General features: G+C 47.4%; 1 protein-coding gene across 5 annotated transcripts in view; it reads right to left on the bottom strand.

The window, feature by feature from the left end:
- Positions 1-26,944, bottom strand: part of LPP (LIM domain containing preferred translocation partner in lipoma) — a 311,393-nt gene that overhangs the window by 222,192 nt on the left and 62,257 nt on the right. For all 5 annotated transcript variants that reach the window (XR_014526400.1, XM_083504206.1, XM_083504205.1 and 2 more), the window contains one exon: positions 20,248-20,346. The gene's annotated coding sequence lies outside the window, so the exon portion shown is untranslated. The remainder of the gene's footprint in view (positions 1-20,247; positions 20,347-26,944) is intronic.

The following is a 26,944-nucleotide window of genomic DNA, read 5'->3' as shown; positions in this document are numbered from 1 at the left end:
TCTGTTTTAAGGCCGTGGTCCAGCAGGGTTGTGAGCCAAAGGAAAGGAGGAAAAATATAAGAGCAGGACTGATTTCCTGGTTCTCTCTCTCTCTCTCTCCATCTGGCCTGGTTTGAAAATGATACTGGGCACGCATTTTCCTTTTAAAGAAGCGCACATTGGTTATTATTATCCTTATTACTAATTTAATTTAGTCTCTTTCGCCTGTTGTTTGGTTGTCTTAACTGTATCTTGTTTTGAAACTGTTTTGTTGGACCGCAATAAAGATATCTAATAATAATAATAATAATTTCATTTACTGCTTCCCATGAGGCATCCCAAAACAATTTGCAATTTGCAATGTAGTAACATCTACAGCAATAAACAGAGTTAAAGCATTAGGCATGTAAAAACACAGTTAAAAATATTATAAAGCGCTTTAAACAGCAGCAGTAGCATGCCAGCTCCTTCTAGATTATCTAGAAAAAAGGTCAACAAGTTTCGGCACTTCCTTTTCTAGAAAAAACAACAACACCCTGCTTTTATGTATCCTGGTCCAGAGAGTGATAGGCTGCACACTAGGACCACTGCCTTAAACTTTTGTTTACAGATAGGTAGCCGTGTTGGTCTGCCATAGTCAAAATAAAAAAATTCCTTCCAGTAGCACCTTAAAGACCAACTAAGTTAGTTCTTGGTATGAGCTTTCGTGTGCATGCACACTTCTTCAGATACACTGAAACAGAAGTTGCCAGATCCTTCTATATAGTGAGAAGGTGGGGAGGGGTGTTACTCAGAAGGGTGGTGGGAATGGGAGATTGGCAGATAGCTGAGATGAGCCTGTTGACGACTCTTAACGACTGCAATAGGTCTTACAGGAAAAGGCAAGGGGTGAGAAGGTGAAAAATGGCTTAGTCATGTATAATGAGATAAGAATCCAATGTCTTTGTTCAGACCAGGTCTCTCCATGGTTTTAAGTTTGGTAATGAGTTGCAATTCAGCAGCTTCTCTTTCCAGTCTATTTCTGAAATTCCTTTGTAGTAAAAGAGCTGTTTCAGTGTATCTGAAGAAGTGTGCATGCACACGAAAGCTCATACTTTCTTTAAGGTGCTACTGGAAGGAATTTTTTTATTTAAACTTTTGTATGAGTCCACGCATGCATGCATCTGTGAGTTCTGAAAGGATCGCCATTGCATTTTAACTTGATTTACCAAAGATCTTTCACTGAACCCACAACCTTCAATGGTGCACCTAATGAGGAACAGCTTTGTTGCCTTCGAACAACACACTCTCAGCTATATGCCCCCCCCCCAAAAAAAAATAATGTGTGAAACCCTCTTTAATGTCTTTAATGTCGCTGCTGATCCAAAACTCTTGGGTCAACAGGGCTAGAAAATTTAGAAATCAATTTAATTGCAAATATATGCAAATTAAACCAGGTGCAAATCGTGCAAAAATAGACAGGTTAAGTTTGGGCTCTGTTGAATTATGGTCCCCGCCCCCCGGGTATTATTAATTATTATTATTGTAGACAGTGTTTGGAGGAGTTGTTTGATTTTCAGTGTTCAGTTCTGTGTTATTGTGTTGCCTTCTCTTGCTATTTTATGTCCGTAAGCAAACTTTGGATGGGCTTTAAGAAAGTAGCTGTGCAAGAAAGCTGAGCTGCAGTAGCCGAAATCCCCTATAAGTTAAGAAATTTGCTAGCAGGCTTTGGGATGCCGCTCAACTTCCCCACAATCAGCCTCCCACAAAATACACACTTTCCATTTCTAACTCTCCATTTTCACTTTAGAACAAACGAGATGACATTTAGTGAGCAGGAAAGCTGTTAACCAAGGTCTCCCCAAACAACACTCAATCTTCTATAAAAAGATGGGAGTGGGGGGGGATATTTGGGGGGGGGGAATCAGAAGCCGAACCCAAAAATAATGAAGCAAAAATAAAAACTTGTAAGGGATAGCATACAGAAGTAACACACACACACACACACACACACACACACACACACACACAAGTTAACAGGAGAGAATGCTTGCTCACTTTGTCAACAAACGGCCATCTACGCAGCAGAAAATCTTATTCATCATCCCTGCCACACCTGGGTCTGAGCACAGTTTGGGGGCTCAGAACTCCACCTGAGGAAGGAAGGTAGACAGTGGCTTCCTAGTCCCAAAGGAGCGTCACCGAAGGTGAACCCAGGTGGGGGCATCAGCCATTGCTGCAAGACTGGAGTTGCGTGTCGAGGTCCCCAGGCCACCCCTAGTAAATTCACACTTCACACCATAATTTTGTTTAAGGTTTTTGTCATCATTTTGGCCACAACTTTATTAAAATACAAAAAAAATGTGAGTTTTCTAAAACCAATGCCTAACCACAACCTTGGGACATGGGTGGCACTGTGGGTTAAACCACAGAGTTTAACCCACTCAGGGGTTGCGGCGCTCATCTCGCTTTATTGGCCGAGGGAGCTGGCGTACAGCTTCCAGGTCATGTGGCCAGCATGACTAAGCCGCTTCTGGCGAACCAGAGCAGCGCACAGAAACGACATTTACCTTCCTGCCAGAGCGGTACCTATTTATCTACTTGCACTTTGACCTGCTTTCGAGCTGCTAGGTTGGCAGGAGCAGGGACTGAGCTACGGGAGCTCATCCCGTTGCGGGGATTCGAACCGCCAACCTTCTGAAGGAGCATCTCCACCCCCATCGTTCTGCCCGTACGCTGAGGTCCAGCGCCGAGGGCCTTCTGGCGGTTCCCTCATTGTGAGAAGCAAAGCTACAGGGAACCAGGCAGAGGGCCTTCTTGGTAGTGGCGCCCACCCTGTGGAACGCCCTCCCTTCAGATGTCAAAGTGATAAACAACTACCTGACATTCAGAAGACATCTTAAGGCAGCCCTGTTCAGGGAAGTTTTTAATGTGTGACGTCTTAGTTCATTTTTGGTCTTTGTGGAAGTCGCCCAGAGTGGCTGGGGAAACCCAGCCAGATGGGCAGGGTCCAAATAATAAATTATTATTATTATTATTATTATTATTATTATTATTATTATTATTCTGATCGGCAAGTCCTAGGCTCTGTGGTTTAACCCACAGCGCCACCCGTGTCCCAAAATTGCTGCTTTAGGGGTTGTTTTTTAAAGTCTGGAGCAGATTTTCTCTCTCCCCCCCCCATACTTTCTATGGGAAAGCGCACCTTGGTCTTTGAAATGCTTTGGTTTAGGAACGGACTTCCAGAACGGATTAAGTTTGAGAACCAAGGTACTGCTGCAATTTGCTCTCGCTGTGCAACTCCTGCCCTATGGCCCCTCCGCCGCCGCCTGAGCTTTTGTGCTGGCTAATCCGCCATGCGCATCTATCCTGACCTCCCACCTGAAGGAAACAGGGGCCCTGGATTCAAAGCAGCGTCTCACAACCGAGAGGCGTAGAGAGATCAAGCGGCTTTGAAGCGAGACTCGGTGTAACCTGCGACAATGTGAGGCCGCGCGGAAGGGTCACTGGCCCCCAGCAGCCTGGTAATGAGGGGAGAAAAAAGCTTTGGAAACGAAAGTGTTCCTTGCTTTGCGCAGCTGAGGACGGCATTATTGCACAGCAATGATCTAACGTTAAGAGAAAGGAACAGGCGCGTGTTAAAAATGGGACAGAAATAGGCCAGGATCATAAATTGCCAGCTGAGTCATCCCAGCATCTGCTCTCTGACTACCTTACTTCCTTCTCCTTCCTCGCTTCTTGGGACTAGATAATGGCTTTGCAAATAAAAAATAAAAAAGAGTGGTTCATCCAGAGCAGGCCTGCAGCTAAACTCGAGATGTAGGAAGGAGCTGGGAGGGGTCCGTTAATTCCCTTGTAATTAATCTCCCTTTACAAGGGGTTCCCATCAGCAGCAACACCTGAAATGGGTGCAATGTACATATTGCTGACTCTCATATACAAAATAAGCTCAGTTCTAACTCCTGGGCATGTGCTGTGTGCAGCAAGCCATTGGCAAGACTGCTGTGACCTCACGGAATGTTTGCAAACATCCCGATGGAAGGGAAGGCACCGTCGACCTCTGTCCACTCTGTTATGTACTGAAGTTCTCACCCTGGGCCAGCATATGTAGATAGTTCTCACCCTTATTTGCATATGTAGATAGTATTCACTCAGGTCCACATATGCAAATAAGGGATTGAAAGTGACGCTCAGTGATTGGATAGTTACAGAAAGTGGTTACAGTTGCGTTGTAGTGGAGCTCTATATAAGCAGGCTGGCTGAACCCTTCAGTTCAGTTCTGTTCTGGCCTGTGAATAAACAAGAGCTGTTTGAAGAATCACTGTGTTGTCTGATATGTTGACTCACAACTTAACACACTCCTCAATGGAACCAGGAGACTGCCCCGCTATTACACAGAAACACAGAAACATCAGAGGCCAACTTGTACCGAGTCAGACAATTGGTCCATCTAGCTCTTCTTAGCTGCGATTCCTGAATCGAAGGAGGTTGGAGTAGATGGTCCTTGAGGTCCCTTCTGATTCTACGAATCTAGTGTGTTCTTAACCACACTCGGTGAATCGCATGACACACTGCAACACCACAGGCTTACAGGGACCACAACGAGACCGAGACAAAACCTCATCCGTGCATAAAACTCACCGTAAAAGATCCCCTATGCTGGAAAGGCCAGCGCGGGAGTTCCCCATCTCCTCTTAGTGGATATGAAAGTCTAACTAAACATACCAGAGTGGTGTGTGAGTGTGCAACTATTGTTTCTAAGCAAGCCATGCTACGAATCACTAGCAAAGCCTGAAAGCTTCGTCGTACAGGAGGTTTTGGCACCTGAAAAGGGAACCAAGAGAGCTGGCAGGCCCTGGACGCTGTAAAAACTTAATGTGCTAACTCGCAGACCATCCTAAAGATTTGTGCAATATAGGCTTAGCATCGTCTGAATTTGATGGGCTCTCCGACCCATTTGCCACAGAGCCCTTGGGTATCCTATATTGTTGTGACCCGTAGGTTAGATAATGGATACATTATTGGCCAACAGACGTCACAGACTCCTCAAACCAGGTTATCTTGTCTTCCCTCCTTGCTAAAACTGGGTGTGTCCTATGCAAAGAGCCTTCGCCAACCCAGTGCCCTCCAGATTTTTGAGACTACAATTCCCATCAGCAACAGCACCGCTGGAGTTGTGGTCCAAGAAATACGAAACGGGGGCATTACGTTGGTCTGAAGGATTCTGGCAAATGTCTCTCCAACCTTGCTGAAAGGAAGACCTCGTAGGAACTGAGATGGCTTCTCCCACTTCTGTATGTATCAATATAGCAATGGTGGTCTCAAAACGTTGCTTGACTCCAACTCCCAACATCCCAGATCACTGGCTGTGCTGGTCAGGTCTGATGGGAGTTGGAGTCAAACTACATCTAGAAGGACATGTTCTCCACCCGCAACATGGAAGTTCAACGGCACCATCATGCCAAAGCACGGTTTACGCTAGCCCAAGTTTAGTACCCAAACCATGTTTTCGCATTGTGGACACAACCTATGGTTTAGATATGCTTCTCTTTCCCTCCTGGCCAGCAATTCGGGTCTCTATATTCAGACATCACATCAAACCATGATTTGCAAGCCCACCTCCAAATCTGATTTGCTATACGATACAATAATCTTTATTGTCATTGTCCCATACAAAACAACGAAATTGAAAAAATCTACACCAGACATTCAAAAACCAACAAGCCTGCTATCCCAGCTATCCCAGCCTGGTTAGCACCCTAAAAACTCTGATACCCCATAATTAAATACAATATACTCCCATAGAGACTCCTTAGGTAAAGGTAAAGGGACCCCTGAATATTAGGTCCAGTCGTGGCCGACTCTGGGGTTGCGGCGCTCATCTCGCTTTATTGGTCGAAGGAGCCGGCGTACATGTGGCCAGCATGACTAAGCCACTTCTGGCGAACTAGAGCAGCGCATGGAAACGCCATTTACCTTCCCGCCGGAGTGGTACCTATTTATCTACTTGCACTTTGACGTGCTTTCGAACTGCTAGGTTGGCAGGAGCAGGGACCGAGCAACAGGAGCTCACCCCGTTGTGGGGATTCGAACCACCAACCTTCTGATTGGCAAGTCCTAGGCTCTGTGGTTTAACCCACAGCGCCACCCGCTTCCTTCATACAGACTCCTTATACTGCATTTAAAACCAAAATCGCATTTGGATAGAAACTGTTTATCAGGCGGCTAGTCCTCGTCTTTATAACCCTGTACCTTCTTCCAGAAGGCAGAAGCTGAAAGAGATCATTTCCAGGGTGTGCACTATCCTGTGCTATCTCTGCAGCTTTCTTATGGCACCCGGAAGCATAGATTTGATCCAAGGTGGGAAGAGTGCACCCAATTATTCTCTCCGCAGTCTTTACAACCCTGTCAAAATAAAAAAAAATTCCTTCCAGTAGCACCTTAAAGACCAACTAAGTTAGTTCTTGGTATGAGCTTTCGTGTGCATGCACACTTCTTCAGATACCTCTGAATGCACACGAAAGCTCATACCAAGAACTAACTTAGTTGGTCTTTAAGGTGCTACTGGAAGGAATTTCTTTATTTTGACTATGGCAGACCAACACGGCTACCTATCTGTAACTGTATTTACAACCCTGGACAGCATTGTTTTTTCCCTGACCGTGCAGCTCCCAAACCACACACAGACCATAAGTTAATACACTCTCCACAGTACAATGGTAAAATGTCATCAGCAGGTCCTTTGAGAGATTGTTTTTCCGGAGGATTCTCAGAAAATATAACCTCTGCTGTGCTCTCTTCATCAGGTCTTTGCTGTTTTCTCCCCAGGTTAGGTCATCTCTCAACTCCATTCCCAGAAATTGAAACACCGAGACCTGTTCCACGCACCTCCCCTCAATAATAAGTGGCTGAATATTCAGTTTACATTTCCTAAAGTCCAGTGCCTAGTCAAATCCAGTGCCTAGTCAATTCAGTCATCGCCCAATAAACCGAAGTTACGCTTCTTTAATTGTGGTTTGGCCTGCTGCGTTCACAAAGACTTCCATTGCTCACAGAGGAAAGTTGTTGGAATGTTGGTAGCCCAACTTCTGAGAGGGAAGTGAAACTTGTCAGTTTGGCAGGGATTAAATTCCCACGCAGTCACTGGGGCAAAGATTGACCGAGACCTGAAAAGTCGCCCAGGAAGTAGGAATGCTCAGGGGTTAGAAGGCCCGGAGGGAAGGTGGCTGAAGTACAGCTGTCGATGGAATGAAGAAAGCAAGAGTATACAGGAAATGAAGAGCTGAGACCATTCCTTGACTGCAAGCTTCTAATTGTGCTTAGATTACGATCTGAAGTGGATGGCAAGAATTTCCTAACCATAGCAAGGGGGAAATTTGGCCACACAGTCTTAACTTTCGGTTTCTGGGTTAGTAATTGGCTGCTTTCTCTGGTGACGAGTTTCGCAGTGTTGTGATTGAACCCGTGACCCATGGGTAGGCAAACTAAGGCCCAGGGGCCGGATCTGGCCCAATCGCCTTCTAAATCCAGCCCACAGACGGTCCGGGAATCAGCGTGATTTTACATGAGCAGGATGTGTGCTTTTATTTAAAATGCATCTCTGGGTTATTTGTGGGGCATAGGAATTCATTCTTTCCCCCCCAAAAAAATATAGTCTGGCCCCCCACAAGGTCTGAGGGACAGTGGACCGGCCCCCTGCTGAAAAAGTTTGCTGACCCATGCCATAACCTAATAATGCTCAAACGCAAATATGTCTCCCTCATAAAACATAAGAAGAGTCTGCTAGACCAGGCCATCTAGTTCAGCAGCTCACAGTGGCCAAGCAGATGCCCCCATGGGAAACCCGCAAGCAGGATTCGAACACAAGAGCAACTCTCCCCTCCTGTGGCTTCCAGCAGCTGGTTTTCAGAAGCATTGCTGTCTCTGACTATGGAAGGCAAAGCATAGCCATTAATAGCCATCAATAGCCCTCTCCTCCCCTACGAATTTGTCCAATCTTCTTTTCAAACCATCTAGGTGGGTGGTCCTCCTGTGGCAATGAGTTCCATAGTTTAACTACACACTGCCTGAAGAAGGACTTCCTTTTTCTGTCCTGAATCTTCCAAAGTTCAGCGTCGTTGGATTTTCACAAGGTCCAGTGTTATGAGAGAGGGAGAAAAACCTTCCCCTGCCCCTTTTCTGCAAGCGATGCAGAATTTTATAAACTTCCTATGTGTAGTCTCTTCCTCACCTTTTCTCTGAGCTGAAACATCCCAAACGCTGCAACCCTCAAGCCTCTTGATCATTTTGGCTGCCCTCTTCTGAACATTTTCCAGCTCTGCAATACACCCCACATCTTTGTAATGTTGCATTATTTTAATTTCAACCCCCTTCCTAAGTTAGCCTTGGTGAAGATGACGTTTTCATCCCCCAAAAAGTCTTTGTTTTGAGTTTCCATTGAAATGAGGCTGTATTTTAATGTTTTAATGTTGTATTTTAACCTTGTTTTTAAGTTGTATTTCAATCAATTTGTTTTTATATCAGTTGTTAGTCGCCCTGAGCCCAGTCAAGGCTAGGGTAGGCAGAGTATAAATAAAAATTATTATTATTACTACTACTACTACTATTTCCTCCCTGCAGAATATCACAGTGTTCAGCTTATTGGCAGGGGAGAGGGGACATGAGTTGGGCTCTGCCCTCTGAGGTGCCAGTATGTGTCCGGCTACCTCACAAACCCCAATACAGAGTTGCAGCAAAATGCCTCTAGGATTCTCCTGGTTGCCAATCCAGGACTCTGGGGGTTGACCCTTTTTCTTCCAAGAGAGTGAAACTCCCCAATCTGCTAAATATGCAGGAGGCTGGATCTTCTCTCAGGGCAGGAAGTCCTTGCCGAATTGCAACACACCAAGAAATGATGCTTTTGAATTCTGGTGCTGGAGGAGACTCTTGAGAGTCCCATGGACTGCAAGAAGATCCAACCTCTCCATTCTGAAGGAAATCAGCCCTGAGTGCTCACTGGAAGGACAGATCCTGAAGCTGAGGCTCCAAGACTTTGGCCACCTCATGAGAAGAGAAGACTCCCTGGAAAAGACCCTGATGCTGGGAAAGATGGAGGGCACAAGGAGAAGGGGACGACAGAGGACGAGATGGTTGGACAGTGTTCTTGAAGCTACCAGCATGAGCTTGACCAAACTGAGGGAGGCAGTGGAAGACAGGAGTGCCTGGTGTGCTCTGGTCCAGGGGGTCACAAAGAGGCGGACACAACTAAATGACTAAACAACAACAAAAATACACATACTCTCTTTTCAGGTGTTCAAAGTGCATCCAATTTTATATCAGAAAATCTGCCCGCCAGAACAACCAGACACTTTGGAAAGACTTCGACTGTAGTTCTGGTTGGCAGAACTTTTTTAACCAGGGCTGCCCAGCCTACAGATTTTTCCCAAGCCTCCCTCACAGGGGATGAGACCTCAAACGAAACTAGCAGTCATTTCATTCAGAGCAAACTCGAAACCCGCAAGCCAGCTTTGGGGCTTCCTTCCTGCCTTTAAAAAAAAGAAGTAGTTTGCCCTTCTTTTCTATCATTTTTTCATCTTAGCAAAGTGAAGCAAGCTCATTTTCAAAGCCATACCATACCATCCCCTTCTCTTTTCTGTTTAACAACCTGACTGTTTTATTCGCAGGGCAGAACAAAAGTAAAAAGTCCTTAAAGTATTTCCAAGTTGATTTTTCTTTTTTCTTTTGGCACCTACCGGCAAGCACCCGACACGCGCGCAGAGACGCCCTCCCCGCCTAGAACAAATTAATAATTTATCCTCCCAATTTTAGTAAGATAATAAATAAGACTCGTGGGACATTAAGTTAAAAAGCCTCAAGTGACAAATTGCCAGGGAGGGAAAGGCGTCTGTTTGATGAGTGAATATATATATATATATATATATATATATATATATATATATATATATATTGTTTCTGAAGCAGCTCAATTATGATAATAACCCAGAGAGGATGTAAATGTGAAGTATAACACATAACAGATGGTGCGCTCGGTGATAAGCTAATCTTACCTGAAAATTGGAATCAGAAAACCTTATTCGTATTTATGGATATGGCATTTGAAGGATGCCACTTAACAGGGAATATATAGAAAATCAATATGTCCTTAATTTCAATTTTATTTTTAAGTAAAAAAAATACTAATCGCACTTAACTCTAGGTGAATATTAACTTTCTTTGACATACTTTATGACGGATTCAGACATACTTTATGATGGCTGTCCGTACCCCCTCCCCCAGATTAGTAGTGGTTTGGTCTGCGGGACCTCCAAGGTCCCTTCCAACACTAAAATGCTAACAGCCCCCCAAAAAAAACACTCACGAGTTCCCTCCAGCCCCCTATAAATCTGCTTAATGTCAAAGAATCGACTCTTATCAGCCAGAAGGCAGGACAAAGAATGGGGGTAATATGAAGCTGAACCAGGGAGGTGGTATCCGAACCAAAGTCCCAGCTACGCTGCACATTTAAAGCAGCACCAAGCTGCTATAGACAGCCATGGCTCCCCCCCCCCCATGCCTCAAAGCATCCTTGGAGTTGTAGTTTGTTAAGGGTTCTCACGGCTTCAAGGAGACCATGCTCCTCTAATGCGTTTTTTAAAGTTATCCAGAGCAGCCACAACCCTGCTCTGCTCTGGTCAGACCTCACCTGGAGTACTGTGTCCAGTTCTGGGCACCACAGTTCAAGAAGGACACTGACAAACTGGAACGTGTCCAGAGGAGGGCAACCAAAATGGTCAAAGGCCTGGAAACGATGCCTTATGAGGAACAGCTAAGGGAGCTGGGCATGTTTAGCCTGGAGAAGAGGAGGTTAAGGGGTGATATGATAGCCATGTTCAAATATATAAAAGGATGTCACATAGAGGAGGGAGAAAGGTTGTTTTCTGCTGCTCCAGAGAAGCGGACACGGAGCAATGGATCCAAACTACAAGAAAGAAGATTCCACCTAAAGATTAGGAAGAACTTCCTGACAGTAAGAGCTGTTGGACAGTGGAATTTGCTGCCAAGGAGTGTGGTGGAGTCTCCTACTTTGGAGGTCTTTAAGCAGAGGCTTGACAACCATATGTCAGGAGTGCTCTGATGGTGTTTCCTGCTTGGCAGGGGGTTGGACTCGATGGCCCTTGTGGTCTCTTCCAACTCTATGATTCTATAATTCTATGATTCTATAATTCTAACCCCCAGGGCTGGCATTCCCAGCAGCGGCTGAAGGAGGCAGCACAGGTCCTTTACACAAAAGCAAGCGCAGGTTCTCAGATTGTGATGGGGGACCGAGATATATCTGCCTCTGGGGGCATCCGCCCCTTCTGCCTTTCCCCAAAGCCTCACGCTTGGAGACGCCGGGGAAAACTAGGCGGCCTACACAATTATGCCCATTTTTAAAGGTTTCTTTCCCCCCAGGTTTTTAAGCAAAGGTTGGGTGGCCATCTGCCAGGGATTCTTTAGCTGTGATTCCCACACCAAAGGGGGTTGGACTAGATGACCACTGGGAGATCCCTTCTGACTCAACGGTTCTGAGATTCTATGGTATTCAGAAAGCAGGGCTGCCTCTGGCCGTGGAGGCAAGCAATGTTATAACAGTGGCTACCAATGTTATAACAGAGATTTCACTGGCTCTGGCATTCTTGCCTGAGCCTACGAGGCTTGTCTCCTACAAGAACTTTTTGGCCCAGGCCAAAATAAAACACATTTTCTTGCTAGGAAGGTTCCCCAAGCTCACCATATTCAATTAAAGGGATGATTCATAAGAAAACAAGATTTCGAGTGGCATGTTGAATTAAATTTTTAATTGCCGCAGATATATGGGAAACTGGTTTTTTTAGTCCTCCCTGCAAGGTTAAATCAGAATCGGCACCGCTGAATTTCGCAGCAATCCGTTCCTTCAAATTTACCCCCAGAAGGACAAAAAAACAAAAAAGAAAGCCACCTCCATTTACCTCACACAGCTAATCTCGTATTGAACCCAGGGGATAGTCAGACCTGCTAATTACCTTCCACAGTTCCGGGAAAACACAGAGGCTATAAGGGTTTGGTCTCCGTGATTAATTTCCTCTCACAATTTCACCACCTATTGTTGCTGCAGGAGGGATGAGAGACGGTAATGAGACACTTTGCTCCTTCCTCAATTGATTTTGGAACGGGCAGGGGCTCGTCACCATCCCTCCCTCCCTCTCTCTCATCCGCTCACCGAAGGATGATGCTGCGCCCGTCCTCTTAAGGCCTTGACCAAGTTCTCAAGCAGAGGGGAGCAGCACCTGAACCCGCTTCCCCCAGAGATGGAAGCCGGAGTTAGTGCGCCGAGATCTGCCAGTGATGCTTTTGTTGTGACGCCTCCATAGCACAGGGTTGGCATAGATTACCCTGGGTCCTGTATACCTGAAGGAGCGTCTCCACCCCCATCATCCAGCCCGGACACTGAGGTCCAGCTCCGAGGGCCTTCTGGTGGTTCCCTCCTTGTGAGAAGCCAAGTTACAGGGAACCAGGCAGAGGGCCTTCTTGGTAGTGGCACCCGTCCTGTGGAACGCCCTCCCACCAGATGTCAAAGAGAACAACAACTACCAGACTTTTAGAAGACATCTGAAGGCAGCCCTGTTTAGTGAAGCTTTTAATGTTTGATGCATTACTGTATTTTAATATTCGGTGGGAGCCGCCCAGAGTGGCTGGGGAAACCCAGCCAGATGGGGGGGGTATAAATAATAAATTATTATTATTATAAATTATGATTCCAACTCCGCCATTGTATGATTCTATATGCCCCTTCCTAGCTAGGTCCTGCAGAGACAGCACCTTGCCAACAAAGGTCCGTATAGTTAAAGCTATGGTTTTCCCAGTATGTATGGAAGTGAGAGCTGGACCATAAAGAAGGCTGATCGCCAAAGAATTGATGTTTTTGAATTCTGGTGCTGGAGGAGACTCTTGAGAGTCCCATGGACTGCAAGAAGATCCAACCTCTCCATTCTGAAGGAAATCAGCCCTGAGTGCTCACTGGAAGGACAGATCATGAAGCTGAGGCTCCAAGACTTTGGCCCCCTCATGAGAGGAGAAGACTCCCTGGAAAAGACCCTGATGTTGGGAAAGATGGAGGGCACAAGGAGAAGGGGATGACAGAGGACGAGATGGTGGGACAGTGTTCTCAAAGCTACAAACATGAGTCTGACCAAACTGCGGGAGGCAGTGGAAGACAGGAGTGCCTGGCGTGCTCTGGTCCAGGGGGTCACGAAGAGGCAGACACGACTAAATGACTAAACAACAACAACAGCTAGGTCCTGTCCAGTATGGACACTCTTCCTGTCTGCCCCCATCCTCCTTGCAGTGGAGCCACCATGACCACACTCTGCACCCATAGTCAGAGGCAGCGACGCTTCTGAATCCCCATTGCTAGAAAACCAACAGGAGCGGAGAGTCCCTGTCACACTCGGGTTCTGCTTGCAGGTTTCCCAAAAGAGGCATCTGGTCGCCCACTGCGAGAAAAAGATGCTGGAATGGATGGACCACTGTCCTGATTTGGCAGGGCTCCGTTTGGATGGCCAGCTTGGGGCTTTCTGAGCAGATATCTCCTGCAGACTGGCTCCCTTCACCCTCTGCCCATGAGAGGAGGTCGAGGGAGCGAGGAGAGAGGACTAGGGATGGTGCAGAGCCAGACAGCGAAAGAGAGCAAAATTCATCCTGTTGTAGGAACCCCCCAGTTTGTACAAACACAACAAACACACACGACATACGTGACGTTTCTGTTATAAATTCATAGTAAAACAACCATGCATCGGATTTAATCCGGTCCACTTTTATTTTACTCCATGAAGGAAGGACTATCAAAGGGGGGTGGTTTGATACAGGACGGCCATAATCTCTTAACCGTACCAGCACATACACAGGAGCCCTGCCCAGTTGGCATGACAACCTTGATGGTCCCAGGCAGAAGACCATCCAGGTCACAAAGGACTTGCATATGGGAGTGGATTCAACATAGACTGGAACAAAGGACAATGATCAGACAATGATCAGGAAACTGCCAGCTCCCCTTTGTCCTCTGGAAATGACTCATGGGGAGGGGGAAAGAAGGAACCAGCCAGGTGACAAGATACTCAGGTTACCTCCACAACTCCTCCCTCAACCCCTCCTTTTTGTGATGTGTCAGTGATGTAGTTGTGATGTAGTTCTAGGGGTGTAGTTTGGGGGATTAGTAACTAATAAAAGTTGGGGTCTTCTTTTGTTCTGGGCTTCCATTTTGTTTCACCTGGTGGCAGGTGGGAGTCCTGTCGCAACAGTCGTCAATCAAGACCAAGCCTACTGGCTGCTGTTTTGCTCTGGTATTCCTGGCTGGTGTCCTTGTTTTTTTGTCCAAGGGAGCCCTCGGATTTCTCCGTTCACAATCCTTTCCAAAAAGCCTACCTGCCTACGGTGTGCCAAGAAGCCCCTGGGCATTTGGGGACAATCTGGCCTTCAACTATGCAGGAGACTGTTGTTGTTTTTTAAGCACACTCATGCTCAGGAGTTAAGTGTTCCCTGGAGGTGACACTCAGAACATTGGATTCTCTCTGTCTGCGACGCCCTGCTCATGTTCTGAATTAATGGGGAAGCAGAGGGGGAAGCACAGCCGGGAAGAATTTAATGTATGTCTGGTATTCAGAGCTGTGCTCTCGTTCCCAGAGCCTCCGCATCGTCTCGCTCCTCCGGGCCGTATATGGAGCCGAGCGTGGCGAGGCCCCGGGTCACGGAGCAGCCACATGCGGCAACAAGGCGCGCTCAGGTTTCCACCTCTGTTTGTCTTTGCTGGAAAGCCAGCGTCTCCCTCTAGGAATAGGAGGCACGTGAGCAAAGGGAGCCAGCTTCCCCAACCTGGCGCCCTACAGACATCAGTTTGCTTCGCAGAAGGTTAATACAACCCTTGAGTGCAAAGGGGGAGAGCGCAAAGCGGTTCACCAAACAGAGGAAACGATAAAACTACAATCGAGGAAGAATTGACGGCAGTGATTCCAAACATCTGAAAGGTTAAAATGACTAGTAAAGGTAAAGGTAAAGGGACCCCTGACCATTAGGTCCAGTTGTGACCAACTCTGGGGTTGCAGCGCTCATCTCGCTTTATTGGCCGAGGGAGCCGGCGTACAGCTTCTGGGTCATGTGGTCAGCATGACTAAGCCGCTTCTGGTGAACCAGAGCCGCGCACGGAAACGCCGTTTACCTTCCCGCCGGAGCGGTACCTATTTATCTACTTGCACTTTTGACGTGCTTTCGAACTGCTAGGTTGGCAGGAGCAGGGACCAAGCAATGGGAGCTCACCCCGTTGCAGAGATTAGAACTGCCAACCTTCTGATTGGCAAGTCCTGGGCTCTGTGGTTTAACCCACAGTGCCACCCACGTCCCTCTAAAATGACTAAAAGCAGGTTAAAAAGGGCATCAGCTTTCTGAACACCCGGTAGGCTTGCCTACAGAAAAATGCTTTAGCAGGCGCCGAAAAGAATACAGGGAAAGGGCCTCCCTGATATCAATAGGCAGGGAGTTCCAAAGTTAAGGTGCTGCAAGACTGAGTTATTACAAAAGCGGAGCAAGGATTATCCAGCCAGTTGTTCCAACTTCTCACCCCTTGCCTTTTCCTGTAAGACCTATTACAGTCGTTAAGAGTCGTCAACAGGCTCTTCTCAGCTAACTGCCAATCTCCCATTCCCACCACCCTTCTGAGTAATACCCCTCCCCACCTTCTCTCTATATAGAAGGATCTGGCAACTTCTGTTTCAGTGTATCTGAAGAAGTGTGCATGCACACGAAAGCTCATACCAAGAACTAACTTAGTTGGTCTTTAAAGTGCTACTGGAAGGAATTTTTTTATTTTGTTCCAACTGAAGTTATCGAGTGGGGGAAATATGGGGAAAGGAGATCTTGCAGGTTAACTGGCCCCAAGCTGTTAGGGGCTTTATAGACTAAGAATAAGCACTTGAACTTGCCCCAGTCACAAATCTGAGCCCAAGTGTCACATGTGGACAAGGCTTCGCTCCTGTCAGCAATCATGCTGCAGCATTCTGCACTGACTGCAGCTTCCGGACTCAGCCCAAGGGAAGCCAAACATAGGGCACATTGGAGTTTGGAAGAGGAGTTTGGATTTGATATCCCGCTTTATCACTACCCGAAGGAGTCTCAAAGCGGCTCTCAATCTTCTTTTCCCTTCTTCCCCCACTACAAACACTCTGTGAAGTGAGTGGGGCTGAGAGACTTCAGAGAAGTGTGACTGGCCCAAGGTCACCCAGCAGCTGCAGGTGGAGGAGCGGAGACGCGAACCCGGTTCCCCAGATTACGAGTCCACCACTCTTATCCAGTTGTGAGGTACAACAACCATTAGCCCCAGTCAGGAAAGCAGGGAAGTGATGGGCTCTCCTCCACTGAAGGTTTTTAAGCAGAGATCCGCTGGCCATCTGTCAGGGATGCTTTAGCTGAGATTCCTGCATTGCAAGGGGGTTGGACTGGATGACCTTAGGGGTTCCCTTCCAACTCTGCAATTCTCTGATTCAGTCGTCTCTGGGTAGGGCTGGGAAGGATTCCCTGTCAGAAAACCTGGCCAGTCACTGTCAGTCAGGATAGATAATATTGAGGTAGATCAGGTATCCCCAAACTCGGCCCTCCAAATGTTTTGGGACTACAGTTCCCATCATCCCTGACCACTGGTCCTGTTAGCTAGGGATGATGGGAGTTGTAGTCCCCAAACAGCTGGAGGGCCGATTTTGGGGATGCCTGAGCTAGATGGAGCAATGGTCATACGCACTATAAGGCACCTTCCTAGTTTCCCAAAGACAGTTTAAGTAAGAATAGAGAAAATGCCTGCAGGAAATTTTCCTGCATCTCCTCGTGTTTGTCCCTGACATTTGGTAACTTAAGCTAAACTGCCTCTGGCTATGGAGGTTCTATCAAACCTCTGTGAAGTTGCCTAATCCTTTCTTCTTTCTGATATTTTCTTCTCTCCCCCAAAGCGCTTTTGCCGGCAGCTACCACAACAAGCCTGCAGCAATCCGTTCCTCGGGTTTATGTCTTGAGTGTGGACCTGCTCACCCGCGACTTGTCGCCAGTCAGCGGGTGATTGATACAAAGGGGGGTTGTGAGAGTCAGTAGAATTGGCCCCGGAATTCATCCTTTCCACACCGTACTCGATTTTATAAATAACCATCATCTCCCCTCCGTTTCCAAAGCCCCTTTCTCCAAGCTTGAGACTCTCCGCTCTTAAACCTCCCTTTATAGAACAGGCAACAGATTGCTTTTGTCTGACCGGGGAGCAGCTCAAACAGCTGAAAACATTCAGACTGCTGCAGGCAGACTCTTCAAGGACTTGTTTTTGAGGCTAAGTGGGCTTAGATAACAGCTGCGTCTGCCTCCGACAAACAATTCTCCCCGTCATCTTAGCTTCCTGAGTCTGGGGAGCTATAGACGGAACAGGAAGAGCTGCCCAGCACGAGCTCAGATCAGCACAGAACGGCATTCAGACAACCAAAAGTCAAGATTCTGGACCTCATGATCTTGGGAGAGAAGGCTGATAGGCAGGCCAGTTGCTGCTGGCGGAACTGTGGGTCCAGTAATGATGGCTAAGAGATTGAAACTGGTGAACTAGAAGAATAGAGAACGAGGCAGAGGGCCTTCTCGGTGGTGGCCCCTGCCCTGTGGAACGCCCTCCAAGCAGATGTCAAGGAAATGAACAACTATCTGACTTTTAGAAGACATCTGAAGGCAGCCTTGTTTAGGGAAGTTTTTAATGTTTGATGTTTATCGTGCTTTTAATATTCTGTTGGGAGCCGCCCAGAGTGGCTGGGGAAACCCAGCCAGATGGGCGGGGTGTAAATAATAATAATAATTAGTATTATTAGTATTATTAGTATTATTCCCCTTCATCAATGGCCTGACAATATGACAATATTGGCAATGTATGAACGGACTGCTTACAGCCGCAACCTTTCTTTGGATAAATATAACAATATTTGGAACAACTTCACACAGAATATATTAGGTTATTGATAAATATATTTCTACCAGGGTAATAGGACTAAGCACATATGTATTGAGCATTTTCCCTTCATTTCTATTTTCATCCGCGTTTTTCTTCCTTCCTTTTCCTTTTAATCACTCTTTCTTTTTATACAGGAAATTCTTCCAATAAAATATTAATATCAGAAAAAGAGAGCAGCGGGTTTAAGCGACAATACAGGAGAATTTCGAAGATAAAGAAAAGAGAGCGAGGCAGTGCATTCCCCTCCCCCAATACGCAGACACCTTCAGAACTCAAGTCTTTCAGTGTGGCAGCACCTTTGGAACTCCCTGCCAATTGACACCAGGAAGGTCCCTTCGCTGCATTCTTTTCGGCACTCGCTAAAAACATTATTGTTTAAACAAGCCGGTCCAAATGCTTAGGAAGCTGCTGAGAGTTTGAACCTCCTTTGAGTATTTTAACTTCTTATATATTTTAAACCATTGTTGCCATTTTCCCTTTATTTTCTTGTTTAATCTTTTTGTGATCCATTTGGAGGTTATTTCAGATTTATTTATTTTTTCAATCAAGTATAAATTTTATGGAAGTGAGAGCTGGACCATAAAGAAGGCTGATCGCCAAAAAATGGATGCTTTTGAGTGATGGTGCTGGAGGAGACTCTTGAGAGTCCCATGGACTGCAAGAAGATCAAACCTCTCCATTCTGAAGGAAATCAGCCCTGAGTGCTCACTGGAAGGACAGATCCTGAAGCTGAGGCTCCAAGACTTTGGCCACCTCATGAGAAGAGAAGACTCCCTGGAAAAGACCCTGATGTTGGGAAAGATGGAGGGCACAAGGAGAAGGGGACGACGGAGGACGAGATGGTGGGACAGTGTTCTCGAAGCTACCAGCATGAGTTTGACCAAACTGCGGGAGGCAGTGGAGGACAGAAGTGCCTGGCGTGCTCTGGCCCATGGGGTCACGAAGAGGCGGACACGACTAAACGGCTAAACAACAATAACAACAAATAAATTTTACGAAGGGGGGGAACTGGGTTGCTGGTATTTTGCCAGCCCAGGCAGGCAGCCTTCCACAATGAGCCATCCCTGCTGCAAACTAAATTTGGTACAGGGATAGTGAGGTTGGGGACATATTAGACAGGCAAACTCAGGAGGGTTCTGGAAATGTACTCGGGGAAGGAAAGTCTCATCCTGAAAGGCGCTGCAAAGACGCTGGCGTGCTCAGTGATGGAAGGAACCAAAGTTTGCAATGAAGTACAGGAAGTGGCATGCACAATTCCAGGACCCGGCTGCAGATTATTCCCTGCCTTCTTTGCATTCTCACCGGGAGCAAAAAGGTTGGGGGCGCCCCTGGCTTTGCACCCTAACGGTTCCAAGGTATGAATTTGGGCAGCGCGAGGGAATGGGGGCAGTGGCACAAGCGGTGCTTGTTGTTTGTTGACGAGGAATCTTCTCCCCTCTGCCCCAGATGCAGGGAGAAGCAGCTAAACCGAGTCCCAAAATAAACCCCAGCGCTTTTCTCGAAACCAGAGTTCCTTTCCTCCTCTAAAGAAGTGCTTCGCGTAACCGAATGGATTGATCTGCAGTAATGTGTTGGGTCAGCCCTTCTAAAATTTCAGCCCTCGTTTGCATCCTGCATGCATTATTTACTTTACTAAAGAGCGAAAGAAGAGAGAGAGAGACGGGCAGCAAAGGAAGGGCAACAAGAGCCGTGGAAAAAGGCAAGCCTTTGAACAAATCAATGCTCCATCACTTCGGAGAGGGTTTTTGTGTACACACACATTGTAAAGCCGCTCTGCTGACCCCAAATCACCTTTGCCAGGGCCACAAAGCTACCAGAACAGCAGAAACGAAAACATTCAACCTTGGACCGAAAAGCAAACGAGAGAGTAGCGTGTGATGCAAGGACTCGGAAAAGTTGGGTGTCAGGGAAATGTGTTCTCTTGCTCTCAGCCTTCTCCCTGGTGTGCAGTTTTTTAAAGGAAGGGATTTTGTTTGGCATGGAGGTCCACGTTCAATAATCCCACGCAACCATCTTTGGCAGTTCTATCCTGCCTTTCCTCCAGGAATCTGAGGGATCACCTGTTTTAGCCGCAAAACAGCCCTTCGAGGTAGGAGAGGCTGCAAGATCAAAATCAGGACTGGCCCAAGATCAGATGGTGATTTTTTGAGGGTGCGTGAGGATTTGAACCCAGTTTCTCATGCCTTTAAACCAATACATCGTATTAGCTGTTCCTTGTGCAGCTCAGAAGATGCAATAGTTAATCAGCACTGCAGATTTCAGTTCTGGCAAGGATTTACCTGGAGTCTGCTGCTCAGTTCTGGATCCCACAGTTTAAAAAGGAATGTTGTCTGTTGGGAAGTGATTTCAGGAGGAGAGCTCTGGAGAACCGACTGGGCCTAGCAAACAAACAGAAGCAAGAGGTTTAGTCTCAAAACAGTCCTGCGTTCGAACATTGAGGGGCTGTTTGGCCTACCTGGCAGGGACAGGGTGTTGCGGATATAAAACAAAGCCATTATTGTTAACCAGGTTAAGCACTTGGCAATGTTAAGGTGGGACATGGGCGGCGCTGTGGTTTAAAACACAGAGCCTAGGACTTGCTGATCAGAAGGTCGGCGGTTCGAATCCCCGCGACGGGGTGAGCTCCCGTTGCTCAGTCCCTGCTCCTGCCAACCTAGCAGTTCGAAGCATGTCAAAGTGCAAATAGATAAATAGGTACCACTCTGGCGGGAAGGTAAATGGCGTTTCCGTGCGCTCCTCTGGTTCACCAGAAGCGGCTTAGTCATGCTGGCCACACGACCCGGAAGCTGTACGCCGGCTCCCTTGGCCAATAAAGCGAGATGAGTGCCGCAACCCCAGAGTCGGTCACGACTGGACCTAATGGTCAGGGGTCCCTTTACCTTTACTAATGTTAAGGTATCAACACACCCTCAAAACTCATCCCCAGTGTTGCTAATATAAGGGCTGTCATGTCACCTTCAGATAACTGAAGCGCTGTCACATGCAAGATGGAGCAAGCTAGTCTTCTGCTGTTCCAGAGAACCTGAACCAATGGACTCTAAACACTAGGAAGAACTTTCTGACACTAAAAACTGTACAACAGTGGAACGGACTCCCTCAGGAGGTAGACGGTGGACTCTCCATCCTTGGAGGTTTTTAAGCAGAGGTTAGGTGGCCATCTGCCAGAGATGCTTTAGTTGAGATTCCTGTATCGTAGGGGGTTGGACTAGATGACCCTCGGAGGTCTCTTCCAACTCCACAATTCTATGATTCTCACACTTGTCCAATACATTGTCAGGCTCAAGCAACCTTCTTATGCATGATTTGAATGCCCAATGAAGTTCACCTGAGCAACTTTCCCTTTGTGAGATAATAAGGACATTATCCTCTTGTTGTTTTGTGGGAATATCTGTTTGCTTTCCTAATAGACCAACACAGTTACCTGCAACTTTTGTTAAGTGGTAGACATCAATATAAGGGGCTAGGCATTTCTCAAACAAAAGCTGAGTGGTTCCCCCACCCCAGAATACAATATCTGGAGCACGTGTTGGGAGAACAGATGCAAGGAATTTAAAAAGCTCTGACTACAGCAGACCTCAACAATAAGCTATTAAGCCTGAAAGGATAGTGATTCCTAAGGAAAACGCAATAGACAACCACCAAATCTGGCTTCAAATTCCTTGGTCAAAACGTGTCCTGCAAATTATTAAACCACTGTTTGCAAAGCAATCGTCAAAGTTATGGGATTCATTTTGAACTCTGATATTTTAAAGGGTCTGTAACCATTTGGCAACACTGCCTGGACATTTCACGGGCACCACCTCCTGGTTTCAAACTCTTAACAAATGAGGACCAGGAACCTACATTGTTAGAGTAGATTCTCGGGGGTCCAAATCCCAGCAGTCCTGAATCAACCCTTTCCAGAAACTGGATAAGAGCATATGGCCTGGAGGAAGCTTCACCAGGTAAATATATCAGGACCATCATTTTCATGAGCTCCCCCTGAAATGAATGGCAGCTGCACATGCAGAGATGTGCATAAAAGCTCCCCTGTTCAGGTGACCTTTTCACATAACCAAACAGGGACTGCAAGGCTGAAGTGCGACAGCAGGGGTAGGCAACCTAAGGCCCATGGGCCACAAGCAGCCCACGGGGGGCATTGAACCAGCCCACAAGCCACCCCTGAACCAAGCCACCCACTCGGCGAGTCCCCGCATGCTGTGCTAAACTGGTGCAGCGCAGCACGGGGACTTGCTTCCACAGTGCTGGAAATCGTTTCTGCGCATGCTCAGACACCAGAAATTGTGTCTGTACAGACGGCAGAAATCGTGGACGCATGCGGGATCCGGCCCATGAAGGGATCTTGGCTGGAGTGAACCGATCCAGGCGAGGTAAACTTTGCCGACCCCTGGGCTACAGCTTGAGCCAGGGCTCAGTTCCACATTCTCTTTTCCATGCCAGCACTCAAACCTGCTGCCCTGAACCCATAAGTAACAGCAGCCGAAACACCTCAGGTAAGCATGCCTAACTTCCACAGGATCAGGGCATTAGCCCTAGGATGCCTCATTTTAGAAACGATGTCTTAAAACGTTGCACAAAATTTCTCCAAAGGCAAGACATCCATCTGCAGCTGCAGGAGAGTCTTGGGGGTGTATAGCTCATGATTAGGGGTGGGGTGGGGGAGCAAAAGCAAGCCCCTTTTCCCCGGCGCGCCACTGGAACTGTGCACACTGAGCATGGCCCGCAATGTGCCCACAAGCATGTTGGGGGCCGCTCAGCAGAAAAGTGTGCAAATTGCTTCCCTGAATTTTGTTGCCAACCAGCAATTCATAGCAAGCTCAAGGAAGACAATGACTTTGCAGAATTCCAGCAACGCCGAATCGAGCCACTGCAAAGGAGGTCAAACATACTTTGGTGCTTTTCCAAACCGCCAAGTATGAACATTCGACGCTGCCTTTTACAGTCAGGGATCCTCCACCTCCACATGGTTTACTGTGGCTCTCTGGGGGTCTTGGGCAGGTAAGGACCCTCCCCTGAGCCTTGTAACTGGAGATACTGAGGACCTGGAGCCCTTCTGGAAGCTGCGCATGTTGCTCTACGGCTGCATAATTGCCCCCTCTCCCTCCCCCCCGGAACGTACAAAGTTGGCCTTCTATTGAGTCACAGCCGCTTCCAGAAAGGCGAGCAATGTGTTTACTAGAGACAGGCATGGCGAAACGCGATCCTGTTTTCCACGAACTGAACAGCAAGGCTCAAAGCATCCCAGCGCCGCTGGCCTCATGGCGAGCGAGCCGCGAAATGCCTTTGCAGTCAGGGAAATGTTTGCATTTCCAAGGCATCCGCGCAGCAGACAAGAAGCAAAACAAGCAAGCGATACGACAGGCTAGCAATCTCGTCTGCTTTCGCCACTCGCTTTTTTTAACACAACAGAAGGCCCCGGAACATGGCAGCCCAGTCGTCCCGTGGCTCCGTGTCAAAATAGTCTTAAGATGAGGCATCCCCCAAACAGTGGTTCTACTTCAAACATGTACTTTTGGGGGAGTTTAGAGGAACTAGGGATTCAGTGTCTTGCTCCCTAACACCTCCCTGTTTGTGCCATAAGTTGTCCTAAACTTTATTCTTCTTTAGAAGCAGCACGGGCCCAAAAGCAAGACTCGCACAAGTCCCAGCAATTTCCAAGGGCTTGTGCAAAAGACGCCCCAGCGGATTGTGTCCACTCAACTATTTGTAGGATGCTATGTGCAATCCGAGTTGGGTGTTTGGGAAGAAATGCAGCTGTATTGAAAGAAACAAAATGAAATGGAGTATAAAACTTTCCCACACAGGGCTTCCGCATGTCTCTCCCCTCCCTCTGAATTCAGCTCTTTTGATTTCTTATTTTCTTCTCTCTTCTCCTTTCAGCCTCAAGAATTTGGGGAGGAGAGGAAAAGCACTAACCAAATTGGTTTTCCCACTGGCTCCCGGCCAGTTTTACTTTCAGGCTATTCACGCTGATTTATTTATTTTTTTGGATCTCGGTCTGAGAAATACGTTTCTATTGCCCTTGGGTTTCTCAACGCCAGCTCGTTTTTGCAAAAATGTAAATTGGGAGTCTAAATTTAAGGTAACTGATGTCTCTTTCAAGGCTCCTTTTCAAATTGCCAGGATGGCGAATGTGCCCCATCACCCACGCACAATGCTATAATCCCATTTTCAATTCCAGCCTTGCCTTTGAGGAAGGAGGCAGGGGCGTTGCTCCCTCTGTCCCTGAAAAGTGGGTCCCACCAGATCTACTCTGATACACCAACCAGCCATGTCCCAGCTGCTTGCCTCATTACGTACTTAACTCTAGGTAAAGGTAAAGGGACCCCTGACCATTAGGTCCGGTCATGACCGACTCTGGGGTTGCGGTGCTCATCTCGCTTTACTGGCCGAGGGAGCCGGCGTACAGCTTCCAGGTCATGTGGCCAGCATGACTAAGCCGCTTCTGGCAAACCAGAGCAGCGCACGGAAACACCATTTACCTTCCCGCCTGAGTGGTACCTATTTATCTACTTGCACTTTGACGTATTTTGAACTGCTAGGTTGGCAGGAGCAGGGACCGAGCAATGGGAGCTCACCCCGTTGCGGGGATTCGAACCGCCAACCTTCTGATCGGCAAGTCCTAGGCTCTGTGGTTTAACCCACAGAGCCACCCGCATCCACTTAACTCTAGAGGTTGAGCCAATTGTTTAACGCACAGTGTCAGAAACATGTGTCTCTTTAACCCTCAATATTCCCAACATTTAGGAACCAGAAAGATCCTGCTGCAGAAGAGATTGAATGCTATTTCTGTGCACACAGGAAGGTGGCTGGACTCCCTCCCTTCTAAGCTCTCAGCTCAACCCCCCCCCCCCCCAGCTACATTCAGCCATCCTGTCGCCCCGCAGAGCACGGGGTGTGCAGACGGGGCGAGGAATCAGAAACTCCGCTCAGCCCAACTGGAAGTAGCTGAGGTCCCAAAGACTGTGTCATGTTACTGACACGTAAACCGAGCCTTATGAGGAATGGTTGAGGGAGTTGGGTATGTTTAGCCTGGAGAAGAGGAGACCAAGAGGTGAGAGTCATCTTCCAGGATCTCTGGAGCGCTGTCAAATGGGGTTGTGGGGAAGCTGGTTTTCCGCTGCTCCAAAGGGCAGGACCTGAACAAGCGGATTCAAATAATAGGAAAGGAGATTTCAGCTAGGAAGAACTTTCTGACTGTGAGCGCTGTTTTGATAGGAGAACCATAGAATCACAGATTTGGAAGGGACCCTGAGGATCATTCAGTCCACCTTCCTGCAAGGCAGGAATATGCAAGTGTCCCAAACGGGGATCAAACCTGCAACGTTGGCATCAGCAGCAGCACCATACTCTAACCAACTGAGCTGTCCAGCTGATCAGGGAACAGACTCCCTCTGAAGATGGACTCTCCTTCCGTGAGCATTTTAAGCAGAGGTTGGGTGGCCTTCTTCAGCTGAGATTCCTGCATTTCAGGGGGTTGGACTAGATGACCGCTGAGGTTCCTTCCATGAGTCTATGGTCGGTAGTGGGCATGGAATATGGTACTACAGAGAACCAATACAGAGAGGACTTCAATAAAGCACAGCCTCCCCTTACTGAGGCATCTGAAAGGTATCACATCTATCATGGAATTAGAATTGGTTTAGAGACACTTGTGGAGGAAACAAACAGTATTTCTCCATAGGGACATTGTTTGGTTGGGGCTGGAGTTCTGGCGGGCCAAGAAGTGACAGCAGCCATGCAAGGGTAGCAAATTCGGAAAGGCGTATTTGAGCTCATGCCCAGCTTGCCATCACGGAAAAGGATGGAGAAATCTGACGCTGTTCTCATTTAAAGGGAAAGTAATCCACTTTGTAGAAGGGACGCGGGTGGCGCTGTGGCCTAAACCACAGAGCCTAGGACTTGCCGATCAGAAGGTTGGCGGTTCGAATCCCCGCAGCGGGGTGAGCTCCCCTTGCTCCGTCCCTGCTCCTGCCCACCTAGCAGTTCGAAAGCACGTCAAAGTGCAAGTAGATAAATAGGTACCACTCCAGCGGGAAGGTAAACGGCGTTTCCCTGCGCTGCTCTGGTTCGCCAGAAGCAGCTTAGTTCTGCTGGCCACATGACCCAGTAGCTGTACGCCGGCTCCCTCGGCCAGTAAAGCGAGATGAGCGCCGCAACCCCAGAGTCGTCCGCGAGTGGACTTAACTGTCAGGTGTCCTTTACCTTTTTAATCCACTTTGTGCCTTCCCAAACAGTACATGAAACAAAATATAGGGATCCGAAGAAACTCGCATTTCTCCAAATCTGGCTGTGCATTTCTCAAGCCAGTTAATGTGTACAAAAATGAATAGACATGGGCAAAGTGTGCAGAAGAATGCATGCATTGGTGGAAATAACATACAAATGTGCATTATGACAGGGGAAAACATTTTGTGCAAAAAAAAAAGTGTCTTATCGTGCAAAATTGCATACAAAAAGTGTACACCACAGGACACATCGAGAGAAATGCTGGTGAATTCTTGTGAGGATTTTTAAAAAGAATAAGTAGTATCACAAACAAATGCAGAAACCTAAAGATTGGGGGTGGGGGATGAGAAACCGAAAGAAATCTAAATTGACAGATCCACCCATCTCTAAACCATAGTAAATTGGATGCTGGACTAGATGGGCAGCAGATGGGTGGGGTACAAATAATAAAATTATTATTATAAGTTTATTAGTCTTAGATAGATTTTAGAAGAGGGAGTCTCACCGCAGTACTCAAACATTAACAGACCGACCAGGAAAGAGAAGCAGCTTATTTTTTATGTTAAACAGAGAAGATCTAGCCCCTCCCGTTGCAAACATGTTCTGGGGCTAAGCCCCTGGCGAAGGCGCCTTTCCGCTGGTGCGAACAAGGTCAGAAGCATCTCTGGAGATGAGCTCAGGCGAGGCGCATGACGAGAGGGATTATTTTGGAGTGTCAGCTCTGCCTGGGAAGAAGGGTCTAAGGTT

This window comes from Podarcis liolepis (assembly GCF_965112155.1).
Source record: "Podarcis liolepis genome assembly, chromosome: 5".
Taxonomy (NCBI): Eukaryota; Metazoa; Chordata; class Lepidosauria; order Squamata; family Lacertidae; genus Podarcis; species Podarcis liolepis.
The sequence above is the reverse complement of the archived record's forward strand: the minus strand, read 5'-3'. Positions and strand labels throughout refer to the sequence as shown.